This window comes from Pelobates fuscus, chromosome 2 (assembly GCF_036172605.1).
Source record: "Pelobates fuscus isolate aPelFus1 chromosome 2, aPelFus1.pri, whole genome shotgun sequence".
Classification (NCBI taxonomy): domain Eukaryota; kingdom Metazoa; phylum Chordata; class Amphibia; order Anura; family Pelobatidae; genus Pelobates; species Pelobates fuscus.
The window spans coordinates 40,525,070-40,543,175 of NC_086318.1; positions in this window are offsets into that span (position 1 = coordinate 40,525,070).

Consider the following 18,106-nt stretch of genomic DNA (forward strand, 5'->3'; position numbering starts at 1 on the left):
GAATAAATGCCTTTAGAAATGTGAGCCTTGACAGGAATTCCAGCTTGCAAGGTTAGGTCAAAGGTTATCAACAGGATCCACAGGTCTCCATCCATCATTTTTTACAAGAACCATATGTGTATAAATTAGTCTGTTTGTAATATATAGGCCTATGTATGGCCCCTCAGTGTCTGGACATGCTTTGAATAACAACTTATAATATTCAAAAGTTCCTACAACACATGAAATACATTTAAAGCTCATGAAATATATTTCAGATAACTACCCCAGTTAAAGTTATTGGTAGCCGTTTCTTGTAGAGTAGTAGCGAGAAAGTTATCCTTAGTCACTTCCACGAAGTTTCTAATCTCCAATTTCATAGGTAAATGAGATTGATGTCATTGTGTTCATCTACGAGATTGATAAACATCTCTTGTGTGCCAGTCCATATTATCAGAATGTCATCTATGTATCGTTTCCATAATATCACATGTTCAGTACATTTTGTAAGGTGTGAATGCTTTCTCAAGCTCAAAGTTCTCACAAGCCGCTTCCATTAGGTCATCCGCAATAGTCAGATTTACTTTAGTAGGAGGAAACCATCATCATCATCATTAAATGTCATGGGTAAACCCTCTATAACAAATATTAATGATTGTACGCAATAAATCATCAAGACCATGCCAACAAGCATAAAACCAAACAACGTTATCAGGGTTCTGCGACAAAAGATTGTTAGCATGATGTAAAGGTTGTTTAACAAAATAACTTTTTCCTGTGCTAGAAGGCCCGCTAAGATACATGAAAAAGGATGTTGCAGACGTGTGTCCATTGTGTGTAATTAGTATCTAAATGGATGGGTTGTAAAATTGTCTGTCAATAGTCTTTTAGTGTATACACACTGTTGTTTTGTGAAGTGGGCGTGTTTCTATCTGCCTACACAACTTGTTTCTGATTCCCGTTTGTTGTATTACATTTCCGGTCATCAGGCCCTGGGTGTAGTGGATAGTTCAGTACCAGGTCTTTCAAACTGTCAAAGTTAATCAATTTTATACCTTTCACCTTTAGAGTTGTTTTGTCAGTTGTCAGCTTGTAGCCGTAAGTTTTATGCCCTTCAGACACAAACTCTGTGGTGTCAGCCTGTAACTCACTAGTTGGTTCACCTAGATAGTCACCTGGAGGTGGGTTCCAGTCTCAGTCTTTGCTAACACATAAGTACGGGTCATGGTACAAACATCTTTCTTTTATACGGTCCAAGATATTATACAGTTCAAGTCAGGCGTAGTCTGTGGTTAAGCACGCAATAAAAATTAGTGTTACCAGCCATGCCTTACAAACCTTTTGGATTTTTTCCAGCTAAGCATGGCTGTGGAGTCATCTATGAAATCTAAAGATGATACTTCATATTGTGGTAAAAATACACTGTTCAAAAAAAATAAAGGGAACACAATCACATCCTAGATCTGAATGAATTAAATATTCTTCTGAAATACTTTTGTTCTCTACATAGTTGAATGTGCTGACAACAATCACACAAATTTAAAAAAAAATGGAAATACAATTTTTCAACCCATGGAGGTCTGGATTTGGAGTCTCACTCAAAATTAAAGTGGAAAAACACTACAGGCTGATCTAACTTTGATGTCATTTCCTTAAAACAAGTCAAAATGAGGCTGGACTAAACATCTGCCAACTCCTGGACAGTCTGTGGTGCAATGTGACGTTAGTGGATGGATCGAGACATGATGTGCTCAATTGGATTCAGGTCTGGGGGGCGGGCCAGTCCATAGCATCAATGCCTTTGTTTTGCAGGAACTGCTGACACATTCCAGCCACATGAGGTCTAGCATTGTCTTGCATTAGGAGGAACCCAAGGCCAACCGCACCAGCATATGGTCTCACAAGGGTTTGAGGATCTCATCTCGGTACCTAATGGCAGTCAGGCTACCTCTGGCGAGCACCTGGAGGGCTGTGCAAACCTCTAAAGAAATGCCACCCCACAACATTACTGACCCACTGCCAAACCGGTCCTGCTGGAGGATGTTGCATGCAGCAGAAAGTTATCCACGGCGTTTCTAGACTGTCACATCTGTCACGTGCTCAGTGTGAAACTGCTTTCATCTGTGAAGAGCACAGGGTGCCAGTGGCGAATTTGCCAATCTTGGTGTTCTCTGGTCATTTTGCAGGGCTCTGGCAGTGCTCCTCCTATTCCTCCTTGCACAAAGGCGGAGGTAGCGGTCCTGCTGCTGGGTTGTTGCCCTCCTACGGCCTCCTCCACGTCTCCTGATGTTCTGGCCTGTCTCCTGGTAGCACCTCCATGCCCTGGACACTACGCTGACAGACACAGCAAACCTTCCTGCCACAGCTCGGATTGATGTGTCATCCTGGATGAGCTGCCCTACCTGAGCCACTTGTGTAGGTTGTAGACTCCGTTTCATGCTACCACTAGAGTGAAGGCACCGCCAGCATTCAAAAGTGACCAAAACATCAGCCAGGAAGCATAGGAACTGAGAAGTGGTCTGTGGTCACCACCTGCAGATCCACTCCTTTATTGGAGGTGTCTTGCTAATTGCCTATAATTTCCACCTGTTGTCTATCCCATTTGCACAACAGCATGTGAAATTGATAGTCACTCAGTGTTGCTTCCTAAGTGGACCATTTGCTTTCACAGAACTGTGATTGACTTGGAGTTACATTGTGTTTAAGTGTTCCCTTTATTTTTAAGCAGTGTACATAGCCAAAAATGTCATCATGGTCAGACACCAGACTAGTGGTTTGCAAATTAGATTTCTGTCCAAATTTTACCCCATAAAGAATATAGGAATTTAGCAATTTGCCTTTTTGCAGGGTTTACATCTATCCATTCAGGTCTTAACATAACCCCCCTCTCTGACATAATAGTCATGAACATATTTTATTTATCTTTATTTATTGGTGGTACACCAATTAGGATAGCCTGACACTTCCTGCTTATCTCTGAGATGAACTTTGATGTAGAAACATAGAATGTGACGGCAGATAAGAAACATTTGGCCCATCTAGTCTGCCCAATTTTCTAAATACTTTCATTAGTCCCTGGCCTTATGCCTATCCCACGCATGCTTAAACTCCTTTACTGTTTTAACCTCTACCACTTCAGCTGGAAGGCTATTCCATGCATCCACTACCCTCTCAGTAAATTAATACTTCCTGGTATTGTTTGTAAACCTCTGTCCCTCTAATTTAAGACTGTCCTCTTGTTGTGGTAGTTTTTCTTCTTTTAAATATAGTCTCCTCCTTTACTGTGTTGATTCCCTTTATGTATTTAAATGTTTCTATCATATCCCCCCTGTCTCGTCTTTCCTCCAAGCTATACATGTTAAGATCCTTTAACCTTTCCATGTAAGTTTTATCCTGCAATCCATGAACCAGTTTAGTAGCCCTTCTCTGAACTCTCTCTAAGGTATCAATATCCTTCTGAAGATACAGTCTCCAGTACTGCGTACAATACTCCACGTGAGGTCTCACCAGTGTTCTGTACAACGGCATGAGCACTTCCCTCTTTCTACTGCCAATACCTCTCCATATACAACCAAGCATTCTGCTAGCATTTCCTGCTGCTCTATTACATTGTCTGCCTACCTTTAAGTCATCAGAAATAATCACCCCTAAATCCCTTTCCTCAGATGTTGAGGTTAGGACTCTATCAAATATTCTGTACTCTGCCCTTGGGTTTTTACGTCAAAGATGCATTATCTTGCACTTATCCACATTAAATGTGCGTTGCCACAACTTTGACCATTTTTCTAGTTTACCTAAATCATTAGCCATTTGGCTTATCCCTCCTGGAACATTAACCGTGTTACATATCTTAGTATCATCAGCAAAAAGACATACCTTACCATCAAGACCTTCTGCAATATCACTAATAAAAATATTAAAGAATGGGTCCAAGTACAGATCCCTGAGGTACCCCACTGGTGACAAGCCCAAGCTTTGAATATACTCCATTGACTACAACCCTCTGTTGCCTCTCACTCAGCCACTGCCTTACCCATTCAACAATATTTTGGATAACCAAATACAGAAATGTACAGATACACCAAAACGTGGATAAAACACACACTTAGTGGGCAATAGATAGAGAAAAAATAAAAACTCCAAAACAATTACCCTTGTACTACAAGTACTGTAGATAAGGACTCCTCAGTCCTCAAAATGATATGGAAAATAGACAATCTACAATACAATAACAGAGAAAAACAGTGCAATAATGTTGCAACAATGATAAGGTGGAGAGTAAATGCAATAATCACACTCACAAACCAAAATTGATTGTAGGCGTATCATAAAGGTAGAAACCTCAGGACTTGTGGAACATCATGGCAAATATAGAGGGAAATAAAAAAATAATAGTGCAGAGTATCTCAGTCAAAATATACACTTTAATATAAAGACACACTTACAAGAATGAAGTGAAAAACAGGCACATCATATAAAATAGGCTCAATCGCAGGATCCCAACGAACAGGAACACCGGAGAAAACAGCATCCAAAATAATAAATTAAATAAATAAAAACAAGTAAATAAAATAAAAACTCTGCACTTAGTTAAATAGCCCTACGCGTTTCGTTTAATAACTTGAACTTCCTCAGAGGCAAGTAAAACTCCTTGTAGGCATTAACGTCCAAGTCCCAATCTAATTTTAAACTCGTCTAATGTTGGCGCGCAATGTATCCGAGCCTATCGGCAGCATGCTTCCGGGTTCGTCACTCATAATGCTTCCGGGTACATCCGTGTGATGTCACCGGAAATGCGGCTCTAGCCTCGCTTTCAAGCTAAAACCGGACATGGTGATATGGAGGCTTGCGTTCCATTTGGCAACTTACGTTCCACTGCTCATCATAAGAGCGTAAAGAGGTCATAATACATAAAAACATAAAGTAACATATCCAATATCCGTACAATATCCCAAATATTGGGTAAATACCACAGTTTTAATAACAAACCTTCATGTATATATTGTTATAAACCCTTAAATCAAAATAACAGAAAATATCCTAAAAATAAAATAAATCAACACTATTTAAATAGACAGCAGCAAAACAATTATATAACATAGTAATATCTTAATGTGGATTTTGATTTAGTTTGCTTTCTTTAAGTCCCCTTGGTTGCATAGTTTGTAAAGTGTGTATCCAATAACCCTCTCTTTTCCTCAACATTAACCCAAGGTCACCACCTCTCTCATCCAGAGCTACCTGTTCGATAACAATACATTGGAGAGTATTAAAATTAAAAGGAGGAAAACATCATTAGTAAAACCTAACATGACATCGTCCTAATATTTTTGGGCATCTATATGTAACTGAAAAAGATTGGGGGGTTCTTCTGGAACAAATTTTAAACCCTTACTTAAAAGGAAAATCATATCTTAGGGATACCAAACATCTTATCCAGGAGTTGGAGTTGATTGAATGGGCGCATAATTATGTTTGGGCTACTCTAGATGTGACTTCCCTCTACACCGTGATTGATCACGATCTCGGTGTGGAGGCAGTCAGGAACAATTTGGAAAGGGATGTTAACCTTGTACCTGCCTTCCGACCTTTTTTGGAAGATGCCATCCGTTTTATTTTAACCCATAATTTTTTTTTTTAGTTTCAATAAGGAATTTTTTCTTCAGATAAAGGGCACGACGATGGGCACCAAGTTTGCACCAAGCTATGCTAACGTGTTTATGGACTATGCGGAGAGATCGTCAATTTGGTCCAATAACCCCTATGGTGCAAACTTGGTGCTCTGCAGGCGTTACATCGACGATGTCCTGGTTATTTGGCGTGGCTCTTTAGATGAATTTGAAAAGTTCTTTATGTATGTCAATCAGAATTCCTTATCATAATTTTTACACCTAAGGTAGGCATCTCAAATATAGATTTTCTTGACTTATCCATTTTCATTGAAAATGGAGTCAATAAGACCAAAACCTTTTTCAAGGCTACCGATTCCAACAGTTTTATTGATACTGCAAGTGGACACCATCTGAACTGGCTCAAGGGGGTTTCAAAGAGCCAGTTCATTAGGATGCGTAGAAACTGTAGTGATTTAGACCTGTTCTATTTACAAGCGGACGTCTTGAAGAATAGTTTTCTAGAAAAGGGGTATTGTCCGGAACTTTTGGATGCTGAGATTAAGAGTGGGAAACATCAATAGAAATGACCTTCTAATAAACAAAAAAAATGGATATTAGAAATCCTATGTTTGACTTCTCTTTCAATACGCATTATAGCTCTAGAGCTTTTGACCTACAGATAATTATTAGAAAGCATTGGGGGTTATTTATTGAAGATGACTATTTAAATACACAGATTCCCCAAGTTCCGAAAATTATTTTTAGGAAGGGAGTGAATTTCAAGCAAATTCTTGCACCCAGTACTTTTCGATTAGGAAATAAAAAAGTTAAAAATAAAGGTTTCCATACGTGTGGGAACTGTATAAGTTGTAACCACCAGTATAAAGTCGTTTCAAGCTTCAGCAGTACACAAACTAAAAAAGTTCAAAATTAAAAGTCTGGTTTCCTGTTCCTCAACACATGTTGTATACCTGATCATATGTGGATGCAGGTTGCAATATGTAGGGAGGACGGGAAGGAAGGCTAAAATCAGATTCCAGGAACATAGGAATAATATTAAAGAGAACATGTTAACACATTCAGTGCCAGTGCACTTTTATAAATGCCCTTCTTTTAATTTTAATACTCTCCAATGTATTGTTATCGAACAGGTAGCTCTGGACGAGAGAGGTGGTGACCTTGGGTTATTGTTGAGGCAAAGAGAGGGTTATTGGATACACACTTTACAAACTATGCAACCAAGGGGACTTAATGTGGATTTTGATTTAGTTTGCTTTCTTTAAGATATTATTATGTTATATATTTTTTTTTGCTGCTGTCTCTTTATTTAAATAGTGTTGATTTATTTTTAGGGTATTTTCTGTTATTTTGATTTAAGGGTTTATAACAATATATGCATGAAGGTTTGTTATTAAAACTGCTAATTACCCAATATTTGGAATATTGTACTGATATTGGATATGTTACTTTATGTTTTTATGTATTATGGCCTCTTTTCGCTCTTATGATGAGCGGTGGAATGCAAGTTGCTGAATGGAACGCAAGCCTACATATCACCATGTCCGGTTTTAGCTTGAAAGCGAGGCTAGAGCCTCATTTCCGTTGACGTCACACGGATGTACCCAGAAGCATTAGGAGTGACAAACCCAGAAGCATGCTGTCGATAGTCTCGGATACATTGCGCGCCAACATTAGACGAGTTTAAAAGAAGATTGGGACTTGATGGACGTTAATGCCTACATGGAGTTTTACTTGCCTCTGAGGAAGTTCAAGTTATTAAACGAAACGCGTAGGGCTATTTAACTAAGTGCAGAGTTTTTATTTTATTTACTTGTTTTTATTTATTTAATTTATTATTTTGGATGCTGTTTTCTCCGGTGTTCCTGTTCGTTGGGATCCTGCGATTGAGCCTATTTTATATGATGTGCCTGTTTTTCACTTCATTCTTGTAAGTGTGTCTTTATATTAAAGTGTATATTTTGACTGAGATACTCTGCACTATTATTTTTTTCTTTCCCTCTATATTTGCCATGATGTTAGACAAGTTCTGAGGTTTCTACCTTTTTATGATACGCCTACAATCAATTTTGGTTTGTGAGTGATTATTGCATTTACGCTCCACCTTATAATTGTTGCAACATTATTGCAATTTATTGATAAGCCTTCTATATGAAACAGTGTCAAAAGCCTTACTGAAATCTAGGTAAGAAATGTCTACTGTACCACCCTGATCTATAATTTTAGTTACCCAATCAAAACAAATCAATAAGATTAGTTTGGCATGATCTCCCTGAAGTAAACCCATGTTGTCTCTGATCTTGAAATACATGTGTTTTTAGATGTTCAACAATCCTATCCTTTAACATGGTTTCCATCACTTTCCCCACTACTGAAGTAAGGCGTACTGGCCTATAGTTGCCCAACTCCTCCCTATTACCTTTCTTGTGAATGGGCACAACATTTGCCAACTTCCAATCTTCTGGGACTACTCCTGTTAACAATGATTGGTGAAATAAATCTGTTAATGGTTTGGCTAGTACACCACTAAGCTCTTTTAATAGCTTTGGGTGTATTCCATCAGGTCCCATTGACTTATTTGTCTTTAATTTTGACAGTTGAAATAGAACCTCCTTCCTCTGTAGAAAGAAAAGTTAGCCCTGTCAAATCTCTAATGAATGAGGTAGGGAACAGATAAGGGGATAACCCTAGGTAAATGAAATTAATAAATAAATGAATGCTTTATTAATAAACTAAAAACTCACACAAACAAATGTCACTAGGTGCTAATGTCTCAATAGACAATAATTGAGGCAGAAGGTGTGACTAATACAATACACTACGTAAAGAGTATCCACAGACTGGAGGGGAGTAAACAAAACATACACAAATAAAAAGAAGCGGGCATAAACCCCAACCAGGGGGAGTAGGGTAGTGAAACCCACCCAAAAGGGGGGTAGTCGCTGCACAATGCAAGTGATATGTTTATAACCCAGTGGCATACAGTGTTGCTGAGAAAGAAGGTTGCAAAATCCCCAGCTATATGGTAATCGATAGTGTAACTTGAACTGTCAGGCTGCTGGAGTAAATCTCAGATGCACAGCACAGAGAGTGTAAAGTTGATGTGCTGTACGATGATAACACAATAGCTGGAAAGTAAGTTGCTAATGTATAGCTGCGACTAATCGGTAAATGCCCCATATAAAAATAACAAATACTACCCAGTCAGCATGATAAGCGTTGCTCAGCAACTGGTCACTGAGAAAATCCTGAGCTGTGCCTTAAAGGGCACCTAATAGACGTGACTTAACAGTTAATTGCTGAAAAATTACTGAACTTGCCTTCGAGGGCACCTAGCTGGAATAAGAGCTGGCTAGCTGTACTGGGAGAAGCTTAAATAGCGCGAGAGTCCTGGGATAGTGGAAAACGGTGGTAGAACACCTAAACTGTGCCTCCATGGGCACCTATCAGTAGACGTGGCAGAGCTATACTAGACTAAACTAGTGAAGGAAGCTATGGTAATGAAACTGCCAAGGTTCTAATCTGACTGCACCGCTAGGTTGTGCCTTCAAGGGCACCTATCAATTTAAATGTCAGGACTAGGCTAAAAATAAAGCTAATAGTCATCTGTAGAAATTGGTCTGATTTGGTAGTCAGCAAGGGGATCCAGGCAGTAACGATATAGCTGAATGCTGAACGGACACGGTAGCCCGAAAACATGTAACGTTAAGCCGGATCCAATGCCCAAAGCCCCGACGCGCGTTTTGCCGAACAGAGGCTCATCAGGGGAACTGACTCCCCAAACAGGATAAGTTAAATAACCCGCCGGAAATCCTCATTGGACCAACCACAGCGATGACATCATCAACTGGCATTACGGACTACGGCGGCTCTATACTCTCAAAAAGTGGAAAAGAGCATCTTAATATAAGTGTAGGTAGTAATTATGTTGGTAGCCTTGTATGAGGCCTAGTGAAGTGGTAATACAAAATTACCCACAGTGATGAGGCTAGTGGGTATATACTTCTCATGTTATGTGAAAATAAAGGAAATAAAGATATGATAATCATGATAATGCAGGTCCTTTGGGTTAGAAGGGAACAGAATTCATTCAAATGTTCCCAACACTGGATAAGGGTATTAACTTTCTGAGATTAAATGGTTGTCACCAAGAGATTAGTGCATAACTACAGTTGTAATACAGAGAGAGACCCATATTCCTAGAAGTTAACTAGGAGTGTATAATAAATGGTCCATGTAGTGAGATCTTCAAGTAATTAGAGAGTAGTTCAAGTAATAAGAGAATATCTCATAGGTGAACCTAGAATTGTCTGAGTAGTTTAGTGGGAATATAATATTGATCAAGGGGGATTAAGGAGTATTTTGCTCATTGTAACAAAATGCCAATGAGATACAGAATAACTTGCAATCGCTAAAAAAGTGCTAGTAATTAATGAATAAATGCAGTATAATTAAATTCTTCATTCAGTTCGTGTGGGACCAATGTCTTGAAGAGATAAATCCATTTGGATTCCTTTTGCAACAGAATTTTGTTAAAGTTGCCTTTTCTTGGGTTAGGCAATAATCTTTCTATTTCCTGAAACCTTAAGTTTTCAACATTGCCTTCATGAAAATTCATAATGTGTCTGGCCAGTGGTGTGGGAGAAATGATATTGTTGATAGAGTGTCAGGGTCTTACCTGAGTTGGGAGTCTGTAGCGCAGATATGTTGCTCACCCTTGCAGATAGCCACAGGCCGAGGTGGTCAGGTAAGAATTCACCTGGCCTGTGGGTCTGTGCACGGGGGCTGTGCAGGATGCAGTACCAAATACGCAGGACAGTCAAGGACTGAAGCAGCAGGATAGTCGAGGGATAGCCGAGGTCAAAGGATGCCAGAGGTCAGAATAAACGAGTCAGAAGCCGGGGTCAATAATACGAAGTAGATAAACAGGAGCACTGGTACAAACAGGAACACAAGATCAAAGACTTGACCCTGAGCACAGGGCGAGGCTGGGTTTAAATACCCTGCTGATGACCGATCAGAGTCAGGTGAGACACAACCAAGTCAAGGTGCAGCCCCCGGTGTAGTAGCCATGCCAGGATGAACAGGACCGGAATCAGTAGTCTCTGTGTAAAGCTGCTGTGGCTCAGAGGCAGAAAGCAGGACTAGGATTGATAAGTTCCCCGGTTCAAGTCCCCTGTTGGGAACTCCAGGAGCGACCACGTCTGGCTGTCTGTCTAACAGGTGAGAACCCTGACATAGAGTTGATATGTTGTAAAATTCTCCTCCGAAACTGTTGGAATGTCTTGCCAATGTATTGGGTGCCGCAGCTACACGTTATTATATAGATAACCCGTGTAGTACTGCAGTTCACCAAAGCGTTGGTGGTTACATTGATTTTGGATTGTGTTGATTGAACAGTTTTAGAAGGAGCGATGTACTGACATGCCTTACAGTGACCGCATCTATACGTTCCCTTGGTGTTTGATAGCCAATTAGTGGGTAGGGCGGGTGATGTTAGATGACTATGGACGAGAAGGTCCTGAAGATTGGTAGGTCTACGTGCCGTAAGAGGTGGATGGATGGGTAAAATATATTTGAGAAATGGATTGTGGAGTAGAATGGGCCAATTCTTGTCAAGTATGTGACATTGTGTTCCAGCCTTGATCAAAAGTAGCAATACACCTAGGAGTCTTAGATTCCGGTTTTGGTCTGGTTGTAGTCAGACTCGGGTGTCTATCAATGCCACTGGCCCTTTGGAAAGCTTTTTTTAGGACACTGTTCGGGTAACCTAGTTCTTTGAATTTAGACCTTAGGAGTTGACATTCTTTGTAATAAGTATGATCTTCAGAACAATTCCTTCTGGCCCGTAAATATTGGCTAAATGGAATTGATGCTTTTAGCCTGTAGGGGTGATGACTGCCCCAATGAAGGAGGCTGTTGGTATAAGTAGATTTTCTAAATAGTTCTGTTTGAATGGTGCCATCTTCTGTTAGTGTGATTTTAAGATCGAGAAACACCAATTCGTGTTCGTCGATCACGTGTGTCAATTTTAAATTAATCTCATTCTCATTAAGAGCCTGGACAAATCCCTCAAACATCTGAATAGAGCCTGTCCATAGGAGCAGCACGTCGTCAATATATCTGCCAGCTCAAAATATAGCTGTGAAATTGGCTAAATCTAGCTGATGTGACGACATGCTGCTCCCACCATCCCAAGAATAGGTTGGCATATGTGGGTGCACAAGTAGTGCCCATAGCAGTCCCAGAGATTTGTAAATAGTACTGTCCATTGAAGGTAAAGTAATTATGGGTCAGTACAAAGTGCAGAGCATAGAAACTTTTTCTGAGAGTCATTATAAGAGGTGTTTTCCAAAAAGTATTTACATGCTTTAAGTCCCATGTGATGGGGTATATTTGTATACAGGGCAACTACGTCTAGGCCCGCCAACATTGTGTAAGGAGGGACTGTCTTGTCTTGAAGTTGTAAAGTAGTTTTGGTATCCTGGAGATAGAAGGGTAACGTAAGTACCATAGGGTGTAAAATTTTGTCTAGGTATTGGCTGAGACGTTCAGTCAGACAATTGTTACCTGATACAATGGGTCTGCCAGGTGGCGGTCGGGTACCCTTATGAACTTTTGGTAAGCAATAAAATGTGGCTATTGTCGGATTATGGTGTGGTAGTAGAAATTTGAGTTCGTCTGAGGTTATAACCTGTTGTGTCATAGCATCCGCTAACAGGGTGTTTAGTTCACTTATAAACTTAGTGGTCGGGTCCAAGGGAAGAGGTCTATAACAGGAATTGTTGTCCAGATGGATCATGCACATATTAATGTATTCTTGTCTATTTAGTAGGACGATATTACCCCCCCTTGTCCGCTGGCTTGATGATGATGTTATCAAGTGATTTTTAATTCTTTCAATGCTAAACGCTCCTGAAAGCTCAAATTATTTGGCGTAGAGGCGTAATTAGCAGTCAACTTGAATTGATTTAGGGACATTTCTACAAAGAGATCTACATGAGGTGTGTCCTTAAAGTTAGGTGTGAAGTGACTTGATGGTTTAAAGTTAGTGAGTGGTCTGAGCGGGTCTTGTTCATCCTGCAGACTTGTCAGTATTTTGGAAAGCTCATAATCCTTAAGAGAGAGACCCAACTCATTAGCATGCTGCTGATCCATTTTGGCATGCATAATGTTCAGGGCAGGTTTTTGCCAAATACATTTGTCTTTTGACCAATTAAATTTGCTGCAAGTCGGGGTGAGTACAAAGGAGTCCTCTACTGAGGAGAGTCAGGTGACGTGTTTGCATTTGAAAGTCTGACAGATTAATTATTCTATTGCTGGTTAGATTCTGTGTTCGACCCTGTGTTTTGTAAGCCCAACGCTCTCTGTCCCTGAGTCTCCCCCGTTGTTGCCGGGGGAGTCTTGCTCTAAAAAAGTAGCCGATGATGCAGTGGACACAGTTAAGGGGTTATTAGTTTCTAGAGGAATAGGTATATCCAGGAATGACACTGTTTTATCAGTGTTTCTAAGTATACTTCTATACTGATAGGATTGGGCACCCACTGCCCTTTTGCGATCTGTTTGCGGATTTTGCAACCTTCTTACTCAGCAACACTGTATGCCACTGGGTTGTAAACCGATTAGCCGCAGCTATACATTAGCAACTTACTTTCCAGCTATTGTGTTATCATCGTACAGTACATTAATTTTACACTCGCTGTGCATTTGAGATTTTCTCCAGCAGCCTGACAGTTCAAGTGACACTGTATCGATTACCATATAGCTGGTGATTTTGCAACCTACTTACTCAGCAATACTGTATGCTACTGGGTTGTAATCATATCACTTGCATTGTGCAGCGACTACCCCCCTTTTGGGTGGGTTTCACTACCCTAATCCCCCAGGTTGGGGTTTATGCCCGCTTCTTTTTATTTGTGTATGTTTTGTTTACTCCCCTCCCGTCTGTGGATACTCTTTACGTAGTGTATTGTATTAGTCACACCTTCTGCCTCAATTATTGTCTATTGAGACATTAGCACCTAGTGACATTTGTTTGTGTGAGTTTAGTTTATTAATAAAACATTTATTGTTCCTTTTCAGTAATACATTGGGACAGATTATTTTCGTTTTTCTCCCTCCTTCCTCTGTAAACTCACGTGTAATAAATGACTCATTTATCCTTTTTCTTAACTGAGGTCCCTTTCCTTCATTTTTTTTAATCTGTAAATACTGAACAAAAATATTCCTTGAGGCAGTCAGCTAGACCTTTATCCTCTTCTACATACCTTCCTTTTGTTTTTAATCTAACTAATCCTTGTTTTACTTTTCTTTTCTCATTTATGTATCTAAAAAAAGTTGTCCCCCTTTTTTACTGACTGCTATTTTCTCTTCTGTGTGTGATTTGGAAGCTCGTATAACTTGCTTAGCCTCTCTCTGCCTAATCTTATAGATCATTCTGTCTTCCTCACTCTGGGTTTTCATTTTTATTTTATTACTAAATGCTAACTTTTTGTTTTTTACTATTTTGGCCACATCAGTTGTTTCTTGAATTTTTTGCTTTTACTGACCAGCCTAATGCAATTTTCTGTTGCCTCCAGTAGTGCAACTTTTAAATAATCCCATTTCTCTTGGACTCCATTTAAATTGCTCCAGTCTGATAATGGCTCCTTTACACATATTCTAATTTTAGAAAAGTCTGTTTTTCTAAAGTCTAAAACTTTTGTTTTTGTGTGGTGTGACTCAGTCACTGTTCTTTTATTAAATCACACTGACTGATGATCACTGGATGTAGTTGTCAAACAATGTCGGTGTATTTAGGAAAATTCAAAATTTCAAAGATTTTGCATAATATGTATCCTTTATCCCAAGACATGTGTATTTCATTAGTACACAAAGTGCCTGTCAGAGCGTTCTTCGTCTGTATGTGTGCAAGGACTCATTTGATTACTTGAACAGCAAGTATGGCATGGGGGAACATGAGTTTACCATTCATTCTAACAGGCAGTACTGGGAAAAATAAGCATCTAGGGGGGTACATTTTTACTCTTGCAATTCCAAAATATTTGTTAAAAGACTGGAAGCTATTATAACTGATTTCTGGATGACCCGTGGGGTATCCATTTTATTTACATACGGGTACAGACTGGTGAAATCCTAATGGTTTATGCACTCACCAGGGGTGAGACAATTTAATAGTATTTGTATGACTGCCATAAAGAGCATCACAAGGATTGAAAGGCTGAGGGAAATCTTTTTCAAGGACAAATAGCTGTAGCCCCCTGTCAGTTTCTAATGTTTGTCCAATTCTGCTCCCACATCACACACATCATAATCACACCATCTTAAGTGTTATTACCATGGTTTCATGGTGCAACTGTGCAAATGTGGTGGTTGTAACTCTAATATCCTGTAACAAAGAGGGAAGCCATGATAAAAGCAACCATGGAATTCAAAAGCTGTAGGTTTACCATTGATCAGAGCGTAACCATCCAAAAAATAATTACCAACAACATTTTCACCACCCGGTAAGGCGTGTTGTATGGTGACATCTCTGTATGTTCAACATACATCAGCCACTGGATAGATGCTGTAGAAAACCGCTTCTGAGTTTTATGGTAATTGTCAGAGGGGATAATGGCGATGGTGTTCTTAGGTAAAAATTTGAATCTGTACATGGCCATGCATACAGAGGCTATGGTAGTGAGTTGGAAAGGGTCAATGTTATCTATGACAACTTCAGGACCACGATCACCCTTAATTGTTCTTTCTTTTCTTGTCATTTCCATAACACTAGCTCTGTAGCAGGTGCATGCCTCTCTCAGGATATTAACATCCTCAATACAATATTTAAGTTCAATTGGAAAGTTGAATTCACAGTGCTGGTTTGACTTATACCAGTCCATGAAATGACTTTTTTTCATCAGGCATCATCTGTGCAACACTATAATGGTCAACAGAGGGCATTGGGCTGATATAATTTTGATTCTCCACTGTTAAAAAAAATGTGGAAAATAACCTTTGCAACCTTCAAAACCCATGGCCTGTGGTAGCTTGCTCAGTTTCATGGGTAGGAAATTTAACGAGTCAATAAACCGGATACCAAAATCAGATACAGTAACACAGAGTAATTTACCACCTTGAGCCAGTAGTTTTACCTCAATTTGCTCCTTAAGTAGTTGGTTCACCACAAAGTATGCATCATAACGACCGGCATTATGCGCTATAAATGTTTAGCCACTAAAAGGGATCTATAAATGTCCGAACAAAGTCCGCCAGACATGATGCACCCTGAAACTCCCAACATTTAGTTGGTACTAAGGCTGAACCAACACGATTCTCTAGTGGTGAACGGTCGTCACATTCTAAGTGGGCAGCGTAGATAAAATTTGGTATGTGTATGCGTTCAAAATAATGTTTCTGTGGGATCATCAGGTTTGTATTTTTGCAAGTAACAAACATGATCATCAAATGTTGCCACCGGTTGAGTACACACCTGACACTTAAGACAATTCACACTTATGATTTTCCATCACAACATAACGGCCACACGAATCACAATGTTTTGTTTTTACAGTATATTTTACCATAGTTGCCAAGCTTGTAGTGTAGCTCTAAACACTGTTTAGAACGACAAAATGTGCAACAGCAGGGGCATATGGGGAGCTCACTTATAACATCCACACAATTCTGTTTGCAAAAGTAAAGGCAGAAATTATCATTTTTGTGATAAAAAAAGTATGACCGTAATCACAAGTAAGAGGCCCCGATAAATGCTTTCATTTTTATTTTATTTTTTTTATGCCATAATAATCTCCTTTGTGATGAATACTTTCTTCTTGACAATAGCATCTGACTGAAAATGCCTCCATGCACCACGGTTGTGCTAGAGAATCTTAATGGTGACATCCAAATGATTCTCAAAAGCCGGTATATCGCTAAAGCTGACTAAGCGATCAGGGATACTCAAAGCTTTATGAATACTTTTGGGCTCGCTCCAACACCGCACCAGCGGGGTATTTCTTTCTCTATAAGGGCACATAGACTAGCAGCCAGACACAAGTTATTATTAAAATCAAACAACCGTCGTGTTTTTTTAGTCTGGATAATGCGACTATATAGGGTGTTGATCTGAGACGTCTACATGTCATTACACCCCCAGCTCTATTCCTAACACACAACCGTAAAGAACCGAAACCAATAATTTCTGGGTTGCTTTGACGCAAATTTGCACCAGGCATTTAAAAGGCCTAAAGTCCCTTCGATAGCATCATGCATTAACTCTATTGCTTCAACAAATGATGGCATTCTATCTAAATTCACAAAACTAAAATAAGCTCAACTACATAGCATTAAAATTGTTTAGGTCCCTTCTATGTTTCTCAACAAGCTCTAAAAATACTGGGGCAGCAACATCATCATGGGGATTCTGCATTTCTTGTTGCACATCTACATCAAGTCTACTCTGAGGACTTGGAGGCCTTTGGTGTACCAGATTGTCATCATTATGGGGATTTAGCAAATGTGGCCGCATGTCCACAGGGGAATTATGCTCAGGATTTGGAACCCCCCGGGTGTACCGCCTGGGATATTGTGAAGTGGATTATTTTGCCCTCTGTTGTATATTGTCAGTCCTAATCAATATGTTCAAGGTATAGCTCATGCATGAGGAGAGAAATAATCACACTGACACGTAAAAGTTCAGTATGAAAATCCTTCTTTTTACTGACAGCCTGAGCGTGGCTTTTATAGCCATAAATCGTCACATTCAGCACATATACATTGTATAACCTAAGCTGTAAACATTTTATTGGATTGTGTTGTAAGCTTTTCATTGGATACTTTTAGTTGCTATGTGTCTTCTCTTTCCTTCCCTTGTTGACACACTCATTCTTTATGATAAGGGTGTTTGTCTCTGGGGGAGGTATGGTCATTCTGTTGAGCTCAGCAAGTTCCATAGCCATCGGTCATCTTAAAGCATAGAAAAATATATCTTTAAACACGGTATACAAAACATTGATTTTCACAGTACTTGGTTTGGGTATTTAAGATGAGGAATATAAAAGGGGCATTTCATATCCTATACAGCCTTCCATCACAATTGCGCCAGTAACAGCATTAGCATTTGAGGAGTCTGACATTGTTGTTGCTCTATTAGTCACAGAACCATTTGCAGGCATAGACATACCACCTTGCGAGCCTCGGTTTGTTGTAGACCTCATTACATGTCTCAGTATTTTCACAGCCCGCCTAACAGCTCTAGTTTGGGTTTCAGGCACTGATCTTGGCCTGGTACCTATGTCCAAACTATGGACTTTTGAATTGCGTACTAAACCACAGCCAGTCATGCCTAGTCAGTTCATCTTCAACAAAATTAGGCCCCTCTTAAAGTCATCAGCAGCACTGTCAATCATTGTTTTCTCGGGTATGAGATTTGACAATATTGCAGTAGTCACAACATTCACACCCATTAGCTCCCGAAGCTTGTTTATAGACAAGATAATGACTGTCAATAATGC